At 44.5% G+C, this 13,073-nt stretch overlaps 1 protein-coding gene across 1 annotated transcript in view; it reads right to left on the bottom strand.

Moving 5' to 3' along the window:
* Positions 1-6,881: 6,881 nt before the first annotated feature.
* Positions 6,882-13,073, bottom strand: part of SMIM8 (small integral membrane protein 8) — a 30,300-nt gene continuing 24,108 nt past the window's right edge. Inside the window, exon 5 of the transcript XR_774237.1 lies at positions 6,882-7,290. The gene's annotated coding sequence lies outside the window, so the exon portion shown is untranslated. The remainder of the gene's footprint in view (positions 7,291-13,073) is intronic.

Below are 13,073 nucleotides of genomic sequence, written 5' to 3' on the forward strand. Positions count from 1 at the left end.
CGGCCTCGGCGGCGGCCGCCGCCGAGCAGAGCGGGGTGGGCGGGCGGCTGGATGTGTGCGTGCCCCTGTGGGTACAGACCTGCGTGGGCGAAACGCGAGCTTACAGACAACGCAGAGACGCGCGTGGAGAAATGCGTGTTTAGGCAGAATGTATGGGGGGGTGTACATGCATAACATACATACGCAGATGGCTGTGTATCTACCAAACCTATTTAGCGGCATGGGGGTACAGTTATATGTGTACCTAAACATCTGTATGTGCATACGAACCATGTATGAGGACATCTATGGCTACACGTAGCTATGCATAAATATAGATACATAGGTATGTATAAACATGCACACATACCATACAGAGGTGTATGTACCTAAATATATACTCATGTATACAACAGACATGTATATGCACAGGCAAAATGTGTACATGGATGTATATGCAAAACATCTGTACGGGGATATGTAAGTATGTATATATACACATAAACATGTATGTGTATATACAAAACAAAGAAGTATATGTATATATATATACATACAAAACATACACAGATACCTTCCAAAGGAGCTTACGCGGGTAGGAGGAGGCAGGAAGAGCAGCAGGCACAGCTTCACTATTTATTTATTTGTATAGTCTCTGTTTTATTTACAGCTCCTCGGGCTGGTGCCAGAGAGAGAGGCTCCCCCAGGCGCGGAGGAGCCGGCAGGACAGCTCCTCCATGGCGGGCACCTCGGGGGCCAGCCAGTCCCTCAGCGCCAGGGCACAGGCCGCCATCATGCCCCGCACCAGCTGCAGCCACACAGCCCGTGAGCACTGGACGTCACCTGGGTCTTTGGAGACGCGGTCATTGTCCAGGTCGCTGTAGACCACCTTCCTCTGTGGTGGTCCACTCCCCCTGGTAGATCCTCCTTGAAGGGATACTTCTCCTTCACGCCCCAGAGGAGCCGAGCCGCCTCCAGAGGCTACGGGCGGCAGCTCCCCTCCTGATCTCCCTGTGGGTAGGACGGTCCCTCGTGAGGAACCCCAGCTGCTGCACTTCCAGCTCTCCAGAGCCAGGCCGCTGACCCCCATGTCCCAGCACCGGAGCCACTCGCCCGGCTGGCGGGTGAATTCTTTCCGCCTCCCGCCTGCCTCATCTCACCCCCCGGGGCTGCCCCGCTCCCTCCTCCTCCTCCCTCACCAACGGGGTGGACCTCTGCTTCTCCGAGGTAGCGGACAGCCAGGTCCCTGTGGTAGCCATCTGCTGGCTCTCTACTTCAGCTGCCATGTCTGTTTGCACATCCTCGGATGCAGAGGCCAGCTTGCCCCTGTGAGGTGCTGGAGGAAGGCCGGGTAGGCATAGGCCAGGCCCCAGCACAGCCTCAGGAGCTGCCGTCTCTTCTCGCCGTAGACGAGACAACCGGCCTCCGCCACCTTGGCAGGCCTCCGTGCCTCTTCGGGCACAAACTCCCTCACCGTCGGGGGTGAGAACCGCCACCGGCACCTGCCCAGGGCCTCCCACACCCCTTCCCACCCAGGAATCAGCTGCCCCAGGGCTCATCCCTCGGCCTCACAGAGGGTGCTTGAGAAGCCGGGGGTCCGCTGCAGTGCGGTGGGGAAGACCAGTCCCCCGGGGAGAAGAGGAGGAAGGTGCGATCGATGACTGCCTCCACGAGATGGTCCCCGGAGCGGTGGGACGGCAGCCCTGCAGGGGCCAAACACCAGGCTCAAGGCCACTTTTATCGTCAGTCCCCCCTGGGCAAAACACAGCAACACAGCAAAGGCTGAAAGCAGCCATTAGCAATCTCTGCCAAGTAATTGCCACACAGCTATAAATTCAGTCTAACACACTCCGATCAAATCCGTTGTTATCTCAACCCCCTCCTCAAGCCCCATATTGGGTGCCAAAAAGGACGGTGGTGCATTGACCCCAGCCACCAGCAAAGCACCTACACGGCTGCTTGCTCACTCCCAACCCCTGCAGCAGGGCTAGGGAGAAGATAGGAGGAGCAAAAGCAAGAAAACTTGTGAGTCGAGGTATAGACAGTTTAAAAAGTAAAGAAAAGAGAGAAAAACCCCCAAGCAATTCAAAGGCAATCCCTCACCAGCTCCCACAAGCAGATGGATGCCCAGTCTCTGAGCAGTGGCCACCTTGGAAGACAAAAGCCCCGAAGCTGAAGACAAAGCCCTGCCTCTTCTTCCTCTACCTTAGCTTTTGCAGCTGTGCATGATGTTATATGGCACAGAATATCTCTTTGGCCAGTTCAGGCCAGCTGTCCCGGCTCTGTCCCCTCCCAGCTTCTTACCTGCCCGGGTGTAGTTGCTGTGGGGGCACAGGGAAAAAGAAAACCTTGAGGCTGTGCAAGCAGAAAGGCAAAACACCTGTGTGTTTTCAACACTGCTTTACACACAAATCCAAAGCACAGCACCACAGGGGCTGCTGTGAAGAAAGCTAACTGCATCCCAGCCAGACCCGGTACAGATAAATATATATACACCTATAAATGCATACCATACGTAGATACATGCACATATATACGTATACACAAAACGTGCATGGTACACAGCGAGCGCTGGAGGCAGAGGTGGCACAGACAAGGCAGCTTCCCTCTGCAACATGAGCAAAAGAGCCAAGCTTGCTGTCAGGCCTCATGCTTGCTGCTGGAGGCGGCAGTTCCCCCAGGTATAGCGGCGTTGCAGCCTGCAAGCAGCAGCCTGGTGGGCCCCAAGTTCATCCTCAGCTCTTGCACACACCAGTGAGCACGCCGGTAGCTGATAGCAATGCCTTGCTGTAACTAGTTCAATTAGTCAATACTCAATTAATTCAAGCTTTTCCGTGTCAGATAGAGGAAAGAGTAATAGCATGTTAATTAAATTTAAAAGCCATGTCCCTAAAAGGCAATCAAGTAAGCTCAAAAGGCACAGGGAGTGCAAGGATAAGAGCTGAAAATCTACACCAGTTTTCAACTGATTTAATTTTTTCCCTTTGGTTTAAGGTGTCAGACAGAGAGTACTCTGCTGAGAATCGTGATGAGATCAAGATCATAATTTTTTTCCTCTATGATCTCAGACAAGTCACTCTTACCAGTAAAATTAATATGATACTATGCTACCTGGCAAGTAGCTGCAGGATTACATCCACATTCTCAGTGTGTGTACCAAGGTGCAGTGCAATGAGTCCCAGCATCACCTGTGGGAAACGCTTTGGGAAGGTCTGTGGAGCAGGCATCAAAATAATCCTGCAAAGAACATTGTGAAGTCTTAGGTTTCACTCTAGGGGCACAGCTAATGGGGCTTCTTAATACATCTTCTGCATTCCCATCTTAAAAAAATCAATACTCTTAAGCTCAGTAATTATAGCAAGACATTTATCAAGAGAACAAAAATCTACAGGACTGCTTTTTCCACAAATTGCAGGAGGAGAAGATTTCATGGCCCTTCCCAGAGCAGAAGTGTGTGGCTGTTAGTGAGCTTAGGGTCACAGAGATTCCCCTCTGAACTTCCCAATAAATTGCACAAAAACCAGCTCTTCTGCAGCTGCAGGTGGGGAGGATCAAGGGGACAAGATGACTATAGTTCTGGGGATTAAAAAAAAAAAGAGAAGGTCCCACTACCGGGTTTCTCTCTACAATAACAAATCTCAAAAGGCAGTGATAAAACTTGGTGCTCAAAGCAGTGACAGTAACACTTTCTCCTGAAAAGATTATTAGCTAACAGTGGACAGTTTTACAGAGTTTAACCAAACATTATCTGCAGTAGAGATGGTGGTAGAATTTGCAACTGCACAGCCACAGAAAGCCAATTCCCATCCCGTAACAGTCAGAGGCTATGGCTAATACATTCACAGGCTTACACAAATACTTCCAGAGAGAGCAGGAAGCCATAGGTAAGATTTGTCCAGGTTTTTAGTACGTATGCAAGAGCCTGTATAATTGTACAGTTTTGACTTGACAATTTAAACACTTTTAAAAGACAATTTAAAGACTATTTCAATAAATACACTTTTCTTCTGGTATCTGTGGCCACGTCTACATCTGCAAGTAGCGCAACCTCTGCAGAGCAAAGCAGTTAGTGCTGAGGGCCGGGCAGCCACACCATACGTCCTTTAGCTGGTTGTTACTTCAGACGAGGTTTAGTCTGGTCCCAGTGACTGGTGGTATGTTTGTGGCTAGAGTGCATTAGGGGGACTCCTGGAGCACACCTTCAAGTTTAATTTCACCCAAAAGGAATCTGGTTCACATGCTCATAGCCTGTCCTGCTATACAAACCGAAGCACAGTAGGTGAGGATTATCAAGAGATTCTCTCCATAAACATAATCTTGATCCTAAATAAAAAACCCACACACCCTCCTCCCCCCCATCTGAGTTACCAATATTCACAGTCATGTTAGTTTGCTTGACTGTTTCCTGGAGGAATAATAAGATACAAGAATGTATTACTTCAGTTGAAATAACTGACATTCTTTGATAAACACAGACTTTGCTGTTGTCAGTAGGATACATGCAAGCCAAAGAGCACTTGATTCAGAAGACAAAACATTGGGAATAAATATTATGAGTGACTATATCACAAAGTTACTGCATTCCTTTTGCAGAAGCTAACATTATATGGAACCATATATAGCACCAGTGCTAGCTCACACCCATAAACCCCAGTAGGATACATCCAACTGCCTATACACTTTTAGGCTGCAGGCTGGAAGGAAAGAACAATAAATTTGCAGTTTAGCCCATTGAGAATTTAAATTATTCTATTGTTTTAGGCCTTTCAGTAGTATTAACCTGTATTTCAGATAGTAGTGGAATCGGAAAGTTACAAACTACCAGCAGCATTCTTACTCCAGAAAGCAAGAAAGGAAGGAAGAAGGAAAGAAAGAAAGAGAAGGGCAGCCAGTCATATATTTTCCAAAGCAAATCGTGGTTTCAGGGGAGGTTTGCAGTCTTTATTAGACCACAAAAGTTCATTTAACTTGATAAGTTACTGAAGTCTTTAGGTTGCAGAACACTATCTTATGATCAAAGCCGTCGATTTTTTTCCCCTAGAATTAGAATTAACTAAGTTTTAAACATAGTTCCTGGAAATGGAGGCCTGATTTATCCAATATTCTTGTAACTAGAATTAAAGACCCTTCTTACTCCCTCCTCACAAATTCTCAGTGTACAGCTTCTAAGACGCTGCTTCATCCTCACTTGAAAGACAGATAAACTATTCCCCCTAGTGGTGTGCCTGAGCCATTGACTTCTGACGAAACACGCTAAAAAGATTCTTGGGCTTGTGATACAGGGATTTTAAATGTTAGTTTGAAGAGCTGTTAAAACGACACAGTAGTTTTTAAATTACTGTAAAGGTTGACACCATATTCCTTTCTTCAAGGGCAAGCATATCACCTATTTGATGAATCTGCCATCACATTAGACTGTGGCTATCGCATTTAGAAAGTCACCTCTTTCTCCAGCTACATCCAGAAGCAGGATTTACTTGGTAGGCTGTTCAAGCCAGAGCACATCCCCTCATTTTGCTGGTGCGGGGATAAAGTTGCAGCTGGGTTCTTTTGCACCGCAGAGCTGAAGGGGAAACAACCTAGAACCAGCGACGTGACTCTGCAGGCAAATTTAGGGCACAGCCTGAGCACTTGGCAGTCACATTAGGAGAATGGCGAGCTTGCACCCCAGAAGACATGACTGCCAGGATGGCAAAAAGCGTTGCCTTATGAAGCTTCACCCATTGCCCTGTGCCCCGTGGAGAGGCTAGGATGAGGAAGAGTCTGTCGGAGCTCCACTAACACAGTCACATTCACCAAGGGATTCTGCAGTGACTAATCCTCCAGTCATTCTTGGTAATGACAGAGACACTAATCAAGCTGACCTTCGGGCTCAGTTAGCCCTGCTCTCCACTCAGGCCTCCTCTGCCTGGGAGGACTGCTAGTGAGGGAGCACCAGCCCTCTGGCCTGAAGGTCTCCTGCCGTCACAAACAATGCAAGGCACCAGTTAAAGCTCTTTGAAGATGATACACCTAAGTGCAGGGATTTACAGCTGACAATGTGGGATCCAAGCAGAAGTTGAGTTACTGTCCCTTTCTTCGTCTCTGAAGTTAAAACGTAAGCTGTGCGATGCAGGTTTTTGTTTGCTACATTTCAGAGTCCTGAAACTACCTTGCACCTTGACGCAGAAACTAATGTACGCTTGATTACACTTGGTTCTTCCAAAGGAGCAGTGCAAGGAAAGCCTGTAGTCACACAAGAATGAAAAGCCTGTCTCTTTCAAGAGGGAAATACACTCAATCTGGCTTTTAGTATTTCCAAAAAGTCACACAGAAGTCTCGCAGTCAGAAATCTACATTGTGAGGGCAGATGTGTCATGCCACCTTCTTCAGTTTGCTAGTTCACAATAAAACTGAGTTTCAAAACTGAGAATGTTTTGGTGCAAGAATTTTTATACGTTCCTCCTCCTCAAGCCTGCACATCAGCAACTGCGCTTGTGCTGCCTTGCTTGGAGCACCACGTGGTGCCAGTGGTGCCAGTGCTGACCAGCTCAGCTTTAAGGACACATTCACATGAGAGTGTGCAGCATTATTTTAATTTTCCAGCACTCTCCGGGAAAGCTATATAAGTGGTAGGTATATATCAATTTCAGGCTCACTAAGGCACAGTGCAGATTAATGGTTTACATGTAAGGGAATCCCAGATGACATCTGTAGCAATTACTTGAGGTATCATTAAGGGTTTGGAGCCTCCCTTTTAGAATATGTTAAAGGAATGCTAGACCGCTCTTCTGTTATCTTCTCCCAGCTCCATCATTTTGCTGCAGTAAAGAAGAGATGTCCAGGTATGCTAGTGCTGTGTCTCCCCTAATTCCCACTATATCAGACTTTCACTACAATATGAAGGTACCTAGCAGGGAGCTTAGACTTACTCATTGTACAGGGAACTCAGATCAGGGAAGCTGACAGTTGTCCCCGGGATGAAAGTGTCGCCAAGGCAGCAAGATTTTGCTGGACAAAGAAGTCCAATTTGGCTTTTAACTTAGAAATAAAAAAAATTCATTCACAGATAACATGGCACAAAAGGTTTACCTTCCATTTGAGCATTTCTGGGAAAAAAACCAGAAGCATAGAAACCCAGTTAATAAATGCACTATTGTTAGTCTGCATCCCTTAGCAAGCACAATGGATGCACTGTATTTGCCAGGTTACAGAAAAGGGTGCGGAGCAATATTATTTGTCCTTCAAACCTTGAGAGCTCTGGCATTCACTGTGCAGAGGGAGCGGAGAGATTCCAGACATACCATCATCGAGTGCCTCAACTGGAAACTCCTGCAAAAGATGCATTATTCAGCTGTATTCAGATGAATCACTACTTAAGGCTCCAAAACAATGTTAACATTAAATTAACTTTTCAGTCAAAGGCATTAATAAAAATAACACAGATCAAGAGATTTTTCCATTAAACATCCCTCTAAAAAAAATAGTCTGAAAATCAGACCCAGGACTTACCATATACTACTTGATACAGATCAAGTAGTTGCCATATATTCCTGTTGAGTTATGTTTCAAAAGAGCTGCAGTTGGGCCAGAAGCACACACTGCTATTTCATGGGTTAGCTAGATATTAACTAGTCCTTATGTCTGTAAGCTGATAATAACTCAGAAATATTAATATTCTTTTTACAGGAGAACACCTTCTTGTGCAATGCTAAAATGAGTCATTGCAACAGCTCCAAATCCCACCAGTAACAAAAGAAAAAAAAAAAAGATGCAGTAATTCTCCCACAAGCGGAACAAGTGTAAGAAACAACTGCTAGGCAGCATCTCACACTGATGGGATCCATCAGGAGATCCAGGACTGAGGACTTCCTTCTCCATTCAGGCTCCAGGAACTTCTTCCAAAGTTATGGAAGAACAACTATCCAGTAAACAGATGAAGGAGAGAATCTTATAGGAAATAGGCTGCTGTGGCTCCGACTCCCTTACCAGAGAAGAAAAAATGCAGTAATAATGGGAATGTGATTATTCCACAGTTTGTCAATTAACTTCTCACTCAGCTCACTTTTACACAGCTACAGGCTTCTCACTGATGTACAAAGATGCTCTTCATTCATCTGTCAGAAAGGAAGGGAATGATCAGTGAATCAGACAGGGAGGGCAAGGGTTTATTATGCACACTACTCCAGAGCCCTCCCTGCAGCGTTTTCCCCATGTCAAGAAATGAGCTGGGAACCAAATGGATACCCTTGCAGTTATGTACAAATTCACAAATCCTTCTCCAGAATTCTGAATTTTGTTGCCCAAAAGCAATTCTATTCCCAGTGCAGCTTCTCTCCCCTAGAGCAGCTATTAAGGCTTAAGATCCTGTCAATTTGTGCTGAATACTTGGCAGAATAACTCTTTAGAGGGCTGTGCCTGTTTGTAGCGATCTTCAAAAGCAGCACTAAGGACTGGAAAAAAAGTGGTATTTTAACATCATGGGATGCCTGGTAACTCTTAGAAAACCAGAAGGATTGCTGAATTAGCATTTCTTACCTTTTAGTTTACAAATGAATTCTATGACTTTTCTACAGATAAGCATTGGCCAGCTGTGACTGTTTTTTCAATCTGGCGTGTCAGCTAATCTTGATAATAGAAAGGAAAACAATATTTAGACAGAAAATATCCTGAGGAGATAGAAAACCAATTTGTAAAATTACAAGTACAGAAAACATGTGATGTAGAAGCAACCATTTAACCATAGACATAAAATGTGACCAAAAAGGACTTAGAGATGGTCATTAAGTCCCTCTTGCTGAAACAAGGACAGGGGTACTGTTCCTTGGCATGCACAAACATTTGAGAAAGATAGTTTTGCTTTGAATCAAAGGCATGTCTTTTAAGAAATTTTGAAAGTTCTTTGCTAGAACAGTTTACCATGCTGACTCCCTCTGGCCTTCCATTCAGCTCCTTCCCATGACAAGGAGAAAACTGAAACGAAACTGGAGATTTCTTCGTCTTTATGAAGGTGTGAGGTGGAGGCCGTACAGACATACAGACTGACTGCAGTGTAAGACCACGGCACAGAGCTCAGAGGGTTTTGAGAACAGAGTACCTACACTTTACAGTTTGGGGGCAGTTAGAAACAGATATGCTGGTAGGTCTTTTGAGCACAGGAAGTCTTAATGGCAGATTAGAAGAGTTTTAAGTTGTTCTGGTTTCAGCTGGGATAGAGTTAATTATCTTCCTAGTAGCTGCTATGGTTTTGAGTTAGGTATGAGAAGAATGTTGATAACACTGATGTTTTCAGTTGTTGCTACGCAATGTTTAGTCTAAAGTCAAGGATTTTTCAGCTTCCCATGCGCAGCCAGCAAGAAAGCTGGAGGGGCACAAGAAGTTGGCACAGGACACAGCCAGGGCAGCTGATCCCAACTGGCCAACGAGGTATTCCATACCATGTGACGTCATGCCCAGCATATGAACTGGGGGGAGCGGGGATCGCCGCTTGGGGAGTAACTGGGCGTCGATCGGTGGGTGGTGAGCAATTGCATTGTGCATCACTTGTATATTCTAATCCTTTTATTATTACTATTGTCATGTTATTAGTATTATCATTATTAGTTTCCTCTTTTCTGTTCTATTAAACCGTTCTTATCTCAACCCATGAGTTTTACTTCTTTTCCCGATTTTCTCCCCCATCCCACTGGGTGTGTGGGGGGGACTGAGTGAACGGCTGTGTGGTGCTTAGTTGCTGACTGGGGTTAAACCACAACATAAGTATTTATAGATATATAAGACAAATGCTCTCCTGTGCTGCAGGAAGACATTGCTTTACTGAGAAATATAATGTGAAGCAACAGCTTCCAAAAAGCCCTCATCCTGGGCAGCATTTTCCAGTTGGTCATTTGCAACATCTAGGACTACTTGGAAAAAGCAAAAAGAAAATACCTACGTTCTCATTGAGTTCTTGCTGCCAAAGCTGTCGCAGTTGCTTCCTCTGGCATTTCCTTAGTAACAGCTCCATGTGGAGATACTAGGATGCAAAAGACATAACCATCAGCAGTGAGCATGACCTGCTCCCTTGTAGCATCAGAGGCAGCCATCATTTCAAGAGAGTCACCAGGCAATGCCACAACCCCCTCGTCCTGAAGCAGACCACACTTCTACACAACCACCCTGTTTCTTTGTCAACATTAAGTCTCATTTTAATCAGAATTTCTTCTAGAGATATCTGTAGTGGTGCCTAGGAGGAAGATTATTAATGTTACACACATCTTGATATGCATATATGGATACCTGCACATGAGGGAGGTAGCATGCTAATAGCTGTCTTGGTCTGAAGCATCAACCAAGAAGAGCTGAGAGCTCTAAGAAATACATTTAAGCCCAGAGCATCCTAACTGACACCTCCCAGAGTTCCTAGTAGGTATTTTAATAAGATAACTGGTTATAGTTGGCTGCATTAGAAACAAAGACTTCATATACCTGACTTGGACATCTACTGACGGCAGCCTTTCTTATAGCTTTGCAGAACTCACCCACTAGTGGGGAAATCACCTGTCCTGATTTCCATTCCTGTTTTTGCCTTTCAGACCCTAGGTCTTACCTTGTAGCTCAAATCTTCAATCCAAGCCCAAGCAACAAGGAACTCCTCTGCCCACCCAGACGTGGACCAAGAGAAGGTGTGGTCACTATTTGGCCTCTCAGGAGAAGTGCCCTTGCTGTGTTCTAACCTAGGGAGAGATCAAGAGGGAAGTGAATCTCTCATTTTCACTCCTGTTGGAGCCAAGCAATCCTTTCAAGGTTGAACTGCATATAGTTTATTCACTTTTCAGAATTCTTAGCTTTTGCAAGTCTTGTGAGTCCTGAAACAGCTACTTACATCCCACTCTGAGGGTGGCATAAGGACTTTCACCTACCTAGATGAGTATCCCACACCAGTGTTGCAAATTGTGGGCTTTCTGCACATGAGAGAAGAGGTATTATAGAAAATCCACTAAATTCTCTGAAGATCTGAGTTTGATTTTTTCCTCTGCTATGGAATATTAGGCTCTGCTTGAGAAGACAATTTAGATTCGTTGTCAGGTGGTCTTTTAAGCTAAACCAAACACCCTTAAACACAATATTTATGTACAAAAAAAGCGCCTCACAATAGTTTCTGTCACAGCCTGATTTTCTTTGACTAGCTGAACTCTTGTGTTGTTCCATTTGAAAACTGAACAGGATTATCTCACTGAAACAAATTTTGAACCAGCTAACCATAAAGCATAATGCTCTCTGTTCAACCAAGTTTCTTTATACTATTCTTCGTGGTTAGTTCGAGCTTAACACATGTGCAACTTCATGCTATTTCACTCTTAGGCCCCCCAATAATGGACAAAGGATACTTGTTCTTAGAAATAGTTAAACTGGGTCATCTGGGTGATCATCTGGGTGTGATCAGCTTTGTAGGACGGACAAGGAAGTTCTTGTTTGGCTTTTCTTCTGTGGCTTTAGTTAGTTTTCTGTGGGCTTTATCTCTGGTCTGGCTTTGTTCATCTTTTTGAACTTCATTTAATTCTCTCCACTTGTGTGTCACCATATTGCTGATGTTTAAGCAGTTGTAATCTTGAAATGCTGCTCCTACCTCAATTTCATGTAGTTTCTCTATTCTTAAGCAAGTATAGTTCCTTTAGTCTCTCAATTATCAACTTAATCTGATTGTAAAATTCTTGTTTTATAGTGTTTGAAGGACTGAGTAATTTGTGTTAATGAAAGACACATCACATTAGCTGTCTTTAAGCTTGCACACACCAGGCTGAGAACTTACAGAGATTTTATCTGCAGCTTTACTGAAAGCTATAAATTAAGGACAACTTATGACTTAAACATATCTGTGAAACTTCAGGTTTCACAACCTCTTTTCAAAGATCAATTAGGGATAGAATTAATTTAAAATGTAAGTGGCCTCTAGCCTGAGGTTTAAAAGACAACACATGAAGTATTGACATGAGTGTATTCACAAAGGCAGAACTCAGGATTGAGCTTTGATCTACACTATCAAAGCAGTAACTTACAGATTTGTAAAACTGGACACTTTGAGAAAAGCAAGGATTTTCATGCCAGTTCTAAGCCTGGTGGCTGCACTTCACACAATTCTTTACTTCAGAAGACCTTCAACTCCTCCAGCCAGCTCCACTGCTCTGCAAAAGGACATCCCCTTTTACTTCTCACTGAAGAATATCCTCTTTCCCCTAGTTGTTGAAGGAAGCCCACATTGGCATTAAAGCTTATTTCTAAGCTTTGTGGACAGCCCTGAATGCACAAACTGTTCTCAAAAGTAGCTGCGAAAATCTGGAAGGACGTTTTGCTGAAAGACCACTGGTCATTTATTTTACCTCTTGCTTATGCTGGAGGCTTCACAGCATTCTAGATAATGGACATCTAAATGGGTAAATAAATACAGAATATCAAAATAAGTACATAAGTTTACAGCCTGCTAAGATCTGTATCCTCTCTATATCAGACTTCTTCTAGAAAAGTGCCTGAAAAACACCCACAATGTAATACTTCCCCAAAAGCTTGAGTTAATAACTACATATCAACGGGCATATCTGGCAGTAAACCTGATTATGTCCCAATCAAGCAGAACATACCCAAGCCACACCTTAAAATAAGAGCAGCAGATCAAACATTTACACAATACAAGACTGGAATGTTATTGTGTTCAGGGCAGACATGAAATAGCCTCTTGCTTTGTTCGTGCATTGCATCCCCTACTTCTAATGAAGACAGATATTCCTAGCACACACATTTGTGGTCATCTGTGGGGTGAGGCAGTCATCGGACTACTTTGCTTGTAAAAAATTCCCTACCCTGGTAACTCAGTGCAGCCTTGCAATGAGCTGCAGAAGGGGCTTCTGACCAGCATGTGAAGGAAAAAGCTGTTTCCATGTCCCATGGAAGACTTAGGGCTAACTAGAGGCCCGCAGCTAAAGAAAGAGGTTTCCCTCTTATCTGTACTGGCAGTAACAGAGTGAACATTTCCACCATTTGGAGCCAAGAAGAGAAGAAAATAAAACAGGTAAGAAAAATGGGCTATGTGTACAGTGCGGGGGGGGGGGGGGGGGGGGGGGGGGGGGAAAAAAAAAAAA

The sequence above is a fragment of the Haliaeetus leucocephalus genome, unplaced genomic scaffold, assembly GCF_000737465.1.
Source record: "Haliaeetus leucocephalus isolate CR32 unplaced genomic scaffold, Haliaeetus_leucocephalus-4.0 Scaffold195, whole genome shotgun sequence".
NCBI lineage: Eukaryota > Metazoa > Chordata > Aves > Accipitriformes > Accipitridae > Haliaeetus > Haliaeetus leucocephalus.